The sequence below is a fragment of the Cicer arietinum genome, chromosome 3 (assembly GCF_000331145.2).
Source record: "Cicer arietinum cultivar CDC Frontier isolate Library 1 chromosome 3, Cicar.CDCFrontier_v2.0, whole genome shotgun sequence".
Lineage (NCBI taxonomy): Eukaryota > Viridiplantae > Streptophyta > Magnoliopsida > Fabales > Fabaceae > Cicer > Cicer arietinum.
Genome location: NC_021162.2, coordinates 24784514 through 24796004, shown reverse-complemented (window position 1 = coordinate 24796004; position 11491 = coordinate 24784514). Strand labels below are relative to the sequence as shown.

At 31.4% G+C, this 11491-nt stretch overlaps 1 long non-coding RNA gene and 1 other non-coding gene across 2 annotated transcripts; both read right to left on the bottom strand.

Annotated features, from left to right (window-relative positions):
- Positions 1 to 6460: 6460 nt before the first annotated feature.
- Positions 6461 to 8273, bottom strand: LOC105852998 (uncharacterized). Its single transcript, XR_001144850.3, has 2 exons — positions 7912 to 8273; positions 6461 to 7008 (listed from the first exon to the last, which is right to left on the bottom strand). It is a non-coding gene; the product is annotated as an uncharacterized lncRNA (long non-coding RNA).
- On the bottom strand, positions 7913 to 8015 carry LOC113784382 (U6 spliceosomal RNA). The gene has a single exon (XR_003470422.1). It is a non-coding gene; the product is annotated as a U6 spliceosomal RNA (small nuclear RNA).
- Positions 8274 to 11491: the final 3218 nt, after the last annotated feature.

Here is an 11491-nt window from a genome sequence, read left to right as displayed (position 1 = left end):
TAAAAGGTTTGAAGACCCATGATTGTCATATTATAATGGAGCATTTGCTACCAATAGGTATACGTTCCATTTTACCTGAAAAAGTTCGACTAGCCTTAACTAGATTATGTTTCTTCTTCAGGGAAATTTGTAGTAAAGTGATCGACCCTCAGAAATTACCGACATTGCAGAGGGAAATTGTTGTTACTTTGTGTGAGCTTGAAATGTATTTCCCACCATCGTTTTTTGATATAATGGTTCACCTTACTGTTCATCTGGTTAAGGAGACACAACTTTGTGGGCCAGCTTATATGAGATGGATGTATCCGATAGAACGATATATGAAAATATTAAAAGGGTACGTAAAAAGTAGAAGTCGACCAGAAGGTTGTATTGCTGAACGATACATTGTTGAAGAGGCTGCTGAATTTTGTACTGAATATCTGTCCAATGTTGAATCCATAGGGCTTCCCATGTCTCGTCATTCGGGAAGACTATCAGGAGAAGGGATAACTGGAAGGAGACTACTGACTATATCAAGGACAGAATGGGAGCAGGCACAATTGTATGTTCTGCACAATGATGATGAGGTTCAACCGTATGTTACAATACACATTGATCAGTTATCTCGTTTGAACATGAATAGGAATCAAAATTGGATAACTCGAGAGCACAATCGAAGTTTTGTAACATGGTTAAAAAATCACATAATGTCAAAATTTGATATAGACCCCGGATCAATTTCAAATAGATTGAGGTGGCTAGCAAATGGTCCGAGCTTACATGTCTTTTCTTACACTGGTTATGTTATTAACGGCTACACATTTTATACCAAAGAACAAGATGATCAGACCACTATGCAAAATAGTGGAGTCACTCTCGTAGCTGAAGCGATGCATGTCTCAAGTGCAAAAGACAAAAACCCAATATATGCAAATCTATCATATTTTGGGGTTATCGAGCGCATATGGGAGTTAGACTACACAATGTTTCGTGTTCCCATATTTGGTTGCAAGTGGGTCGATAATAATAATGGCGTTCGGATTGATGAGTCAGGATTCTTGCTTGTCGATTTTAATAGGGTGGGATACAAAGACGAGCCTTTTATTTTAGCGTCGCAAGCTCAACAAGTGTTTTATGTCACTGATCCTTCTAATGATAAATGGTCTGTTGTCCTATCGACCAATAAAATAAGTGATGATAACAATAATGATGAAGATGTTGGTAATGATCTTTTATTTGCAACATCACAACAACCACATGAAATTGATTCAACTGATGATGGTTTATATCTTAGAGATGATCATGATGAGGGAATTTGGATTAATCCATCGTTTCGTATTGTAAATGGACAAACAAATGTGAATGTCACCAGGAAAAGAAGAAGGGCATCTTAATGTATATATATGTTTAATTGTTTTATATAAGCTATGCATGTAATCTGAACTGTGTTATTGTAAATATGCATGTAATCTGAATTGAGTGTTTTATACTAAGTTCTGATTAATTTATTTTCTGATTAATTTATTTTCTGCTTATATTTAGCTTGATTTGAGTGTTTTATACCAAGTTCATGTAACAATGAGTGTTTTATATTTAGCTTGATTTACATGAACTGAACTGAATATAAATTAGTAATTTACATGAACTGAACTGAACTGAATAGAGAGATTCTCTTTTGCTCAGTGCATATATATATATAGATTCTTCAGAATACTCATTTCTAATAATTCATCATCTCCTAAAGTATTGTGATAAAGACAATGATAACAATATTTTTAATCCAATAAACAATGATAAAAATGTTTTTAATGTCATCCCAACCCAAATAAACCAAACACAAAAATAAAATAAAGAGACATTTTACAGCGCTTATCTTAAAAAGCGCTGTAAAAGATCCTTTTAAAAATAAAATAATGAGTGTTTTATACCTTTTACAGCGCTTTTCACACAAAGCGCTGTAAACGACTCTTTTGAAAGTGAGTAAAAAAGACATTTTACAGCGCTTATTTGACAAAGCGCTGTAAAAAAGCTTTAAAAATAATATTCATCAGACACCTAATTTCTTCAAACACCTTGTACGCATCATGGGAATCCAAAAAACATCAGACACAAACCCATTTCTTCAAACACCTTGTACGCATCATGGGAATCCAAAAAACATCAGACACAAACCCATTTCTTCAAACACCTTGTACGCATCATGGGAATCCCCAAAAACACCAGACACAAACCCATTTTTCGCAACATGGCAATGATCCTGAATACCAATTAAGTTTCGATTTAAGAAGGAAAGAGAATGTAAAGAGATAAAAAGGGTGTTGAGGTGGAGATTGAATTGTGAAAGAGTAAGCTTTGATGTTTGTGAAGAAGATGCATAAAAGGAGAAGAGTTTGGTGAAGAGGAAGGGATTTTTGTGGTGACCAGTTACTACTATGTGGGTTTTGCATGCATGTTGAGCTTGTTTAAAAAATAACATAACATAACAAAACACAAAAACAATAAGGCCTTTTACAGCGCTTATTTGGAAAAAGCGCTGTAAAAGAGCCTTTTAAAATTAACATAAAGAGACATTTTAGAGCGCTTATGTGGAAAAGCGCTGTAAAAGGCTTTAAAAAACATTCATATAACATAATAACACACGGAGGTCTTTTACAGCGCTTATTTGGGAAAAGCGCTGTAAAAGAGCCTCTTAAAATTAACATAAAGAGACATTTTAGAGCGCTTATGTGTAAAAGCGCTGTAAAAGGCATTCAAATAACATAATAACACACGGAGGTCTTTTACAGCGCTTATTTGAAAAAAGCGCTGTAAAAGAGCCTTTTAAAAATTTAACTAAAGAAGCCTTTTAGAGCGCTTATGTGTGAAAGCGCTGTAAAAGGCATTCATATAACATAATAACACACGGAGGTCTTTTACAGCGCTTATTTGAAAAAAGCGCTGTAAAAGAGCCTTTTAAAAATTTAACTAAAGAAGCCTTTTAGAGCGCTTATGTGTGAAAGCGCTGTAAAAGGCATTCATATAACATAATAACACACGGAGGTCTTTTACAGCGCTTATTTGAAAAAAGCGCTGTAAAAGGCATTCAAATAACATAATAACACACGGAGGTCTTTTACAGCGCTTATTTGAAAAAAGCGCTGTAAAAGGCATTCAAATAACATAATAACACACGGAGGTCTTTTACAGCGCTTATTTGAAAAAAGCGCTGTAAAAGAGCCTTTTAAAAATTTAACTAAAGAAGCCTTTTAGAGCGCTTTACAAAATAAGCGCTGTAAAAGGCTTATAAAAAGCGCTGTAAAAGTGTTACGTATATATAACAGTTACCTCTTCAGTTTCCTCTTCATTACGTAACCTTCATCTCAACCTTCATTTCTTCTCTTCTTTTGCAAACCCTATCATCCCGTCCTTTACGAACCTTATTTCCACGATCATCTCCTTCATTTCGAACCTTATTTCCATCCAAGATCATCTCTCCCATTTCACACAATATATTTTCATTGAAATACGTAACCCTCATTACGTATTTCTTCAAACCGTATTTCTGTGAACCATATTTCTGTGAACTTTCTGCAAACCCTCTTTTCTTTGCATTTCGTCTTTCTTCGAACCATCATTATTCAGGTATTGATGTTATTAAATTTTTGTAATCATTAGAATGCATGTTGAGCTTTTTTAAGATATACTGATACATGTTGAGTTTGTTTATAATAATGCATGATCCATGTTGAGCTTGTTGATGTTATACTAAAGTGCATGTTGAACTTGTTGTAGTTAAATGGATACAAACAAAGATTTAGAAGTTCAAAATGAAGAAGTTGGCACCTCTAAGACTTACGAAAAAGAAGTCAAACGTGGTGCAACTATCATGCAAAGGGTGATTAAAGCACGGAGCAGTGGCATTAAATTTGAGGTATACTATATATACTCTGTTTGCTGTGTGTTTTTTTATCTTTTTTTAGGGTTTAGGGCATGTACTTACTATATGAGTTTATTAGGTTGGCTGGAACGAGAGTGGTCAGCCAGTTGACCCCAACAGCTCCATGTTTGTAAGCTACATTGGGGCTGTTGTTCGTCAAAATGTCCCAATAACAATAGACAACTGGAGAGATAAGGCGTTGAAGGATGCCAAAGATATCATCTGGAATGACATTCAAGTAAATATTTTGATCTACTCTTTTGTCATTTATAATTTTTTTTCTGTAAAATACATTACTTATAATTGTTTTCATTGCAGACCACTTTTGTTCTTGATGAGGAACGAAAGTCATATGTTTTGAGAGTTGCTGGGAAAATCCATCGTGGATTTAGATCCCATCTCTCAAATTTCTATCTAAAAGATAGAGAAGGAAACACAAATGCTGAACCTCCAAAGATATATCAACATTATATATCAAAGGATGAATGGAGTGCATTTGTTTCCAAACGTTCTGACCCGGCGTTTGTCGTAAGTGATTAATTTATTAGCATTTGTGTTTTATTATTCATATTCGTAGCGTATTTTAAATTTTTACACAATTGCTATTTTTTTTTTATATAGAATATTAGTAAGGCAAATCGCGAACGGGCAAGCAACCCAAAACACCCATACAAGAAATCACGTATGGGATATGCACGCCTTGAACAAAAAATTGTAAGTAATTAAACATCACTTGTAATTTGTATTATAAACTATAGTGTGTAACTAATTTGTATTATTTTGTTTATGATTTTAACGAATAGAGAAAAGACACCCAAGCCGATCAACCCTTGGGTCGTCATATCTTATGGAAGGAAGCGCGTGTTAACAAAGAAGGAGTGGTTGATAATGAAAATGTCAAGAAAGTTGTAGAACTTTGTGTAAGTATATTATCACTTTAATATTTTTTAATATTGTATTTTAAAAATGCTATTGAACTTATCTTTTTAATGTTACATGTATTTTAGGAAACTATTGAACAAAGTTCTGAAACTCAAGAGGGCAACAAGGATACGTGCAGGGACATTCTTGGGAAAGTGTTTAATGTCCCTGAGTATTCCGGTCGAGTGAGGGGGAAAGGATTTGGCGTAACTCCCAAAAGCTTTTTTCCTCAAGAGAAGCGCCAAAAACCTTCCAACGAGGAAGTATTAGAGAAGCTCAGAATCTTATCGGAGCAAGTGGCACTCTTGGTGAATACGAATAAAGACAAGCAACTTCCGGTTCAGCTCCAACCTGAAATACAAATGGAGAGTGAAACCGGGAGTTGCAACGTCGGTTTGAAGAGTATTCCCGAGGTAATTAATTACTTACTACTTACTTGCTTATGTAATTACTTATGTATTAAACAAACTTATATATTAACTGTACTTATGTTTTAACTATTGATGTAGGGTGTCACTACATGTGTCCTATACTTGTCCTCGCCGACTCAACGGAAGGTGGGAAAAGGAATATTGCACAATACTTCGGGAGAAGTATTGCACAATATTCCGATCCCCGCGGGCCATGTCAAAGTATCGCCTACGGTTGCTTTCGAACCAACTGCACCGTTGCCCATACCGGACAACGATGGAGATATGAAGTTCTTAAGCGACGCTATTGGCAGTTACGTGGCATGGCCCACACACCTTGTTGCCCTCGAAAAAAAGATTCCCAAGGACAAATCAGTTACATCTCCCGAAAAGGTTTGTCACATTTATTGCCTAAGGTTTTTTGCTTGACATGAAAATTATTTGATTTTCTGGGAAATAGCTTGCTGCTGGGCAAGGGATCTGAATATTATATGGTAGCTAGTGCATATAATGTATATTCTGTTAGTTATTATATGTAAATGATCATAGGACACAATATATGCATATAATGGATCTGTTAGTTATAGTTTAGGTTGTAAATTAGGTTATATATATATACGTATCTGAATGTAGTTAATTAGGTTGTAAATTAGGTTGTATATATGTATCTGAATGTAGTTACTTAGGTTGTAAATTACAGAGTTACATATATGTTAATAAAGTTACAGAGTTCTGATTTATGTTCTACTGATTGTGTGAACTGATTGTCTATAATATGTTATGTTCTACTGATTGTCTGTAATATGTTCTGTTCTACTGATTGTGAAGTGATTTTGGATCAAAAATAATTTTGGATACAAAGATAAAAGACAGCGCTTTTTAAAAAAAGTGCCATAAAAAGCTAAAAAGCACTTTTCATTTCAAATAATTAATTTACAGCGTTTAATAAAATGTTGTTCTAAACACACTACGGTTTGAAGTAGTTGTACGACTAAAGAAAAATCGAGGATTGGTGGACAATGGAGAAATTTAGGAGTTCTCGGCTGTAGTGATTATTTTGTGCTCAGTGTGTTGGTGTCATACTTAGTGTTTCGGTTTGGTACCAAATGGATATGTTTCACCAGAAACTAAGGCAAGAAAACATAATTTCAATGTATGATTTTTAATCAAAAAGAAAAAGGACAACATATAATAACTGATACAAACCAGAGACTAAGGCAAGAAAACATAATTTCAATGAAAGAAATGTGTTTATTAATGCTGGAATTTGATGAGCCAAGTTATTACAGTGATGAAATTCTAGGAAATGCAGTAAAAGAAACTAAATCAGAGTTCTAAGAACTCCTAAACTAGAGGATAGCTGCTCCTAATCTAGACAAATTTTCTCCTAACAGTTTTCTTGAAGTGATTCTGAATGAATCTTTCCCTCTACCCTCCCTCATTCTTATAACAGAATTTCTAATAGAATCCCCCTGAAATTCAGGAAGGAACTAACTAACTTTTATTCTCTCCCTTTATAACAGCTTCTAGAAGCTGCAAGTGTGTTAATTGGGCCCAATGATTGAGTCATCACACCCAATGGACCGCGGTGTCCAATCAATAACTTTGAGAGTTTTCTTCTCAAACTATGCTGATATGCACATATTCATCCGCTAGTTCTACCTTAAACTTTTTGCCGATTCAGGTTACTTGGAGAGAATGCACAAGTGCATGTGGTAACATAAAAACCAGAAGAGCTCAAATTATGTCATCCTTCTTCCCATCATGCTCAAATTATGCCTTCACAAATATTAGATAGATTATTATTCTTAAACTACGAGAGGCACCAACAGATAGCTTGTAAAGTGTAAGACTAACATGATGAGCACTACATTGCAGCACCTTTTAGCCCTTGAGTCCAAAAAGGTTAACTTTGGACAGACGAAAAAAGAATAGATATCCAGTGGTATTGGTTAAAAAAAATATCATGTAAATCAAAGAAAACCTAAACCAAAAAAGTGTAGAAAAATTAACCTCTGAGATTTTGGGAGGTAGCAATGAATATTGATAATAGAAGATTTAAACCAACCAAATGACACAGTCTTCCTTGACTCACTCAATATTGAAAATGTATTGGCAAGATGAATTTTTTTCTTTTTGACCCTACTAGCATTTATTTATTTTTTTCCAAATTCTTAATAACAACTCTTTATTTGTTTAGTTAAAATTTGAATGGGTACTGAAAGAGAGGCAAAACCAAATGTAAACAGCAACTCAAGTTAAGAGAATTTTTCAATGTGACATTTTATCAAACACATGACATTCAAGGTGTTTTCCCTTACTTATTTTAGCTTGATGAACTTCCCACCCGAAAATTTTAGGGTTTAACAAGTAAAATTGAAATTGAGAAAACAACTCATTGCATTTGAAATATTTGGCGTACAAATAAAATTGTATAAGGGACCGATAATTTAAGAGCATGAAAGTGAAGAAAAGCAAAGCTAAAGTTAGAAAAATAAATATGAAAATGGTAGAGCTAAATGAACAATCTTATCTACTATGAAAAATAGCAAGAGCAAGAAGATGAAATGTACCTCCGTAAAGGTAGAACAGAAACATAAAATGCATTAGAAGAAGAAGAAGCCACCAAAAAGAAACATTTTCAAAAGCATACAAAGTGAGAAGAAAGAAGGGGGAAAAAACCTCAAATTTGGACCATTTCTCAATTTGTGCGTGTCATCCTTGCGCAGGGGCCATACTAATCTTCTCTGTATCATTTCAATTTTATCAGATGTCTCCAAAGGGACAAATTGTGTTGTGATGTAGCGGTATATAAACTCAATGATATCAGCGAATACAGTCGGTGTGGTACTTGGTTAGGTCACAAACAAAAAACAGTTTTCTGTTCCTCCCTTCAGCCACAATGCGAAAGCGAGCAACATAGATGCAGTTTTTTCATCGGCTCTTGTTTCAAAATGAATGTTCTTCCCACACGAAGTATGCAGAATACAACAAATCTTTTCTTTTCTTTTTTATATTTTTTATTTTATTATCTTTTAAACAGGTACCTCATTTGTTTATGTAGTGTTGTAGCCTGTTTCTAGCTAGTCGCATCATTTTTTTTCTTTTTAATTCAATAATAAGTGTTATATTTTTATGAGTTAAATAATTTGATAAAATTTTAATATTTTGTTTTTAATTTCTATTAAAAAATTATTCTACTTTTTAATATCTACAAACTTTTATATATATATATATATATATATATATATATATATCATCTTTTTTTAAAAAAAATTAATCATTATACCAATATTGAAAAATATATACCAAAATGTCATAGTTTTTTAAGCTTTAAGAGGTCGTATCCTCAGAATGCGAACACATGACAAATAGTTTTTAACTCTATGATAGAAGGTCGAATCCCCAGGATGTGACCATCTATATGTTAAGACAAACTCTCAAAATTAAAGTTTTGATAAAAATAAACAAAGGTTATCAAGAATGTTAATTATAATTCAAAAATGTTATGTTAATTTAAATTGTACTTTTGAGTGAATTAATTAGGAATCAAGCAAAGTAAAAAAATCAGATAACAAACTAAACACATAAGAAAACAAAGGTTATCAAGAATGTTAATTATAATTCAAAAATGTTATGTTAATTTAAATTGTACTTTTGAGTGAATTAATTAGGAATCAAGCAAAGTAAAAAAATCAGATAACAAACTAAACACATAAGAAAACAAGAACATTCTGAATAAAACGGAGAATGTATATAAGACATCTAGATTGTTTAGGAAGTCATCTAGAATGATCAAGACTGAACCTCCAAATTGATCATCAATCACTAGAAAGTTCAAATATTGAAACTTCAGTTTGATTATCAATCTCCACGATTATGAAGAAGTTCAATATCATTCTCCAAACTATTTTGACAGACTTAAATCTCCAAAGCAAAGCAATAACATCAACAAATATATCTGAAGTAAAAAGGATCATTAAACACAAGTGAAATCTGATCAAGAACATAGAAAAAACACCCAATCAAACAAATTTCATAAAGTTTTCAAAGGTTGTAATATTTTTATTCATATATATTGGTTTTGGTCAAAACTGACAGAGCACTACCAAAAGGTCTTTTGACCATTATTAATTGCTACAAAACACCTATAAAAGAAAGGTCAGTGCTTAGGGAAATTGCAGAAGTTCAAGTGCTATCAAGTCTCACAAATCATTCACATTCACATACTTAAAATTCTTTTTTTCTCAAGAAAAGATTTAATTCTGATTATATATTATACTGTGTTATTATTGTACTGAATAATTGGTAAAGAATCAAATCTCAAACAAGAGTTGAGACATCTCATATTCTATCAAAACAATCTCATCATTATTGTGAAACTCAAACTATAAGAGTTTAGTATAGATTGAATAGATTGTAAGAAATCCTATCAAGGTTGATAGGTGATTAAATCTCTTTCTAGGTGGAAAAAAATAGAGCTTGTAACAGATTAAGGTTGATTTGAACTAGATGCTGTAAAATCAAGAAGGTTATTTGTTTTGAAACACTTAGTAGAAAACACTTGCAGTAGTGAGGACTGGACGTAGCCCAAGTTAGGTGAACCATGATACACACTTGTACGGTATTCTTTCTCTTATCTCCTTATTTATTAAGTTTAATTAATTACTGGAGTTAAAACATAAATTGAATTTCTGTTTTAAACTAACCAAGATCGTTCTCCGTTTTCTGGTAAAAACCAAGAACGTTCTCCATTTTCTGTTTTCTTAACCAAGATTATTCTTGAGTTAAATCCGGAAGTTTTTTTAGGAATTTTAAAATTGGAGCATTTACAATTCAAATCCCTCTTCCTTGTAAACCGACATTGCTATTTCACTATAAACTTTAATTTTTTTATTTTTAATAGGAGGTCTCATCTTCGGGATGCGATCATCTATAAACTTTAATTTTATTTTTTAGTAGATGGATATCTCAAGAATGAGACCTCTTATTGGAGAAAAAAAATTGTCTTTCAGTTAGTCGTAGAGCGGGATGCGACCTCCTAAAGGTCCAAAAAGGTATGATGTTTTGGTATATAAATTTTAATGTATGATATATTGATTAGTTTTTTTAAAAAAAAGGATATAATAATAAACAAATAAAACCTATTAAATCGGTTTGGTTCAATTTTTTTAAAAAACACTATAATTAATTAAAAATATATGGTTTCATTTGATTCAATTTTATCAATAATTTTGATAAAAATTCAAGCAAAACCAAATTTATGAAGAATATTTTTCAATATGTCATATATGCGACAAATATTAATTACTGATCAATAAATTAAAAAATTGTGTTTATTAATTTATCCTCTTATAAAGAAATTTCACACAAATAACTATATTATTATTAATTAGTTAAAAAAAATATATTTTTATTAATATAATGAGTCTTGAATCTTTTCTACTTTCAAATTTATAAAATATTATAATACAATAATTTGAATATATTAAGTAGTTATCTGTAGTGTAGACTGAATTAGTAGACACTGCTAGCTCTTTCATTATTTTTGATACTTTTTCCAACATTATCACCTCATTTTCATTTCTTCATTTATTTGGTAGAATATCTGTTTTTTCTATTTACTTATGGACTTTTCTCTCCTAAATATATTATTATTAGTATGTAGATCCCTATCAAACTCAAACAACAAAAATTATTGAATTTTTTATTTTCTTTCTAAAATAAACTATATATCAAATTGAGTCAATACAAATATCAAATATAAATGTATTTAATAAGCGATGCAAAAAAATATACATAGTTGGAAATTAATGTGTTGAGATATTAAATTTTAAGCATAATTGCTTATATGATACCTTAACTTAATTTCAGATAACATTTCATTTTTTAAGATTTTTTCTTCCGATTTAGTCATTTATTTAATTTTATTATAAAATTTCGAAAATATAAAGAATGATAATATAAATTTATTTGAAGATTTGAGTTATAAATTTGATAAAATTTGCATTATATTGAAGATGATAATTAACTTTATGAGTTTTGTTTGAAAATTTTAATGAATTTTAATAAAAAAATGATAACATTGTTAACATTATAAAACATGAAAGATTAAATTGTTTACTTAAAATTAAATAAATAAATAAATAAATAAAAGATTGAAGTGTTATCTGAAATTAAGTTAAATGACCGCAAGAGCAATTATGCCTAAATTTTATAAAATTAACTAAATTTTAAAAAAGTAACTAAATTTTAAAAAATT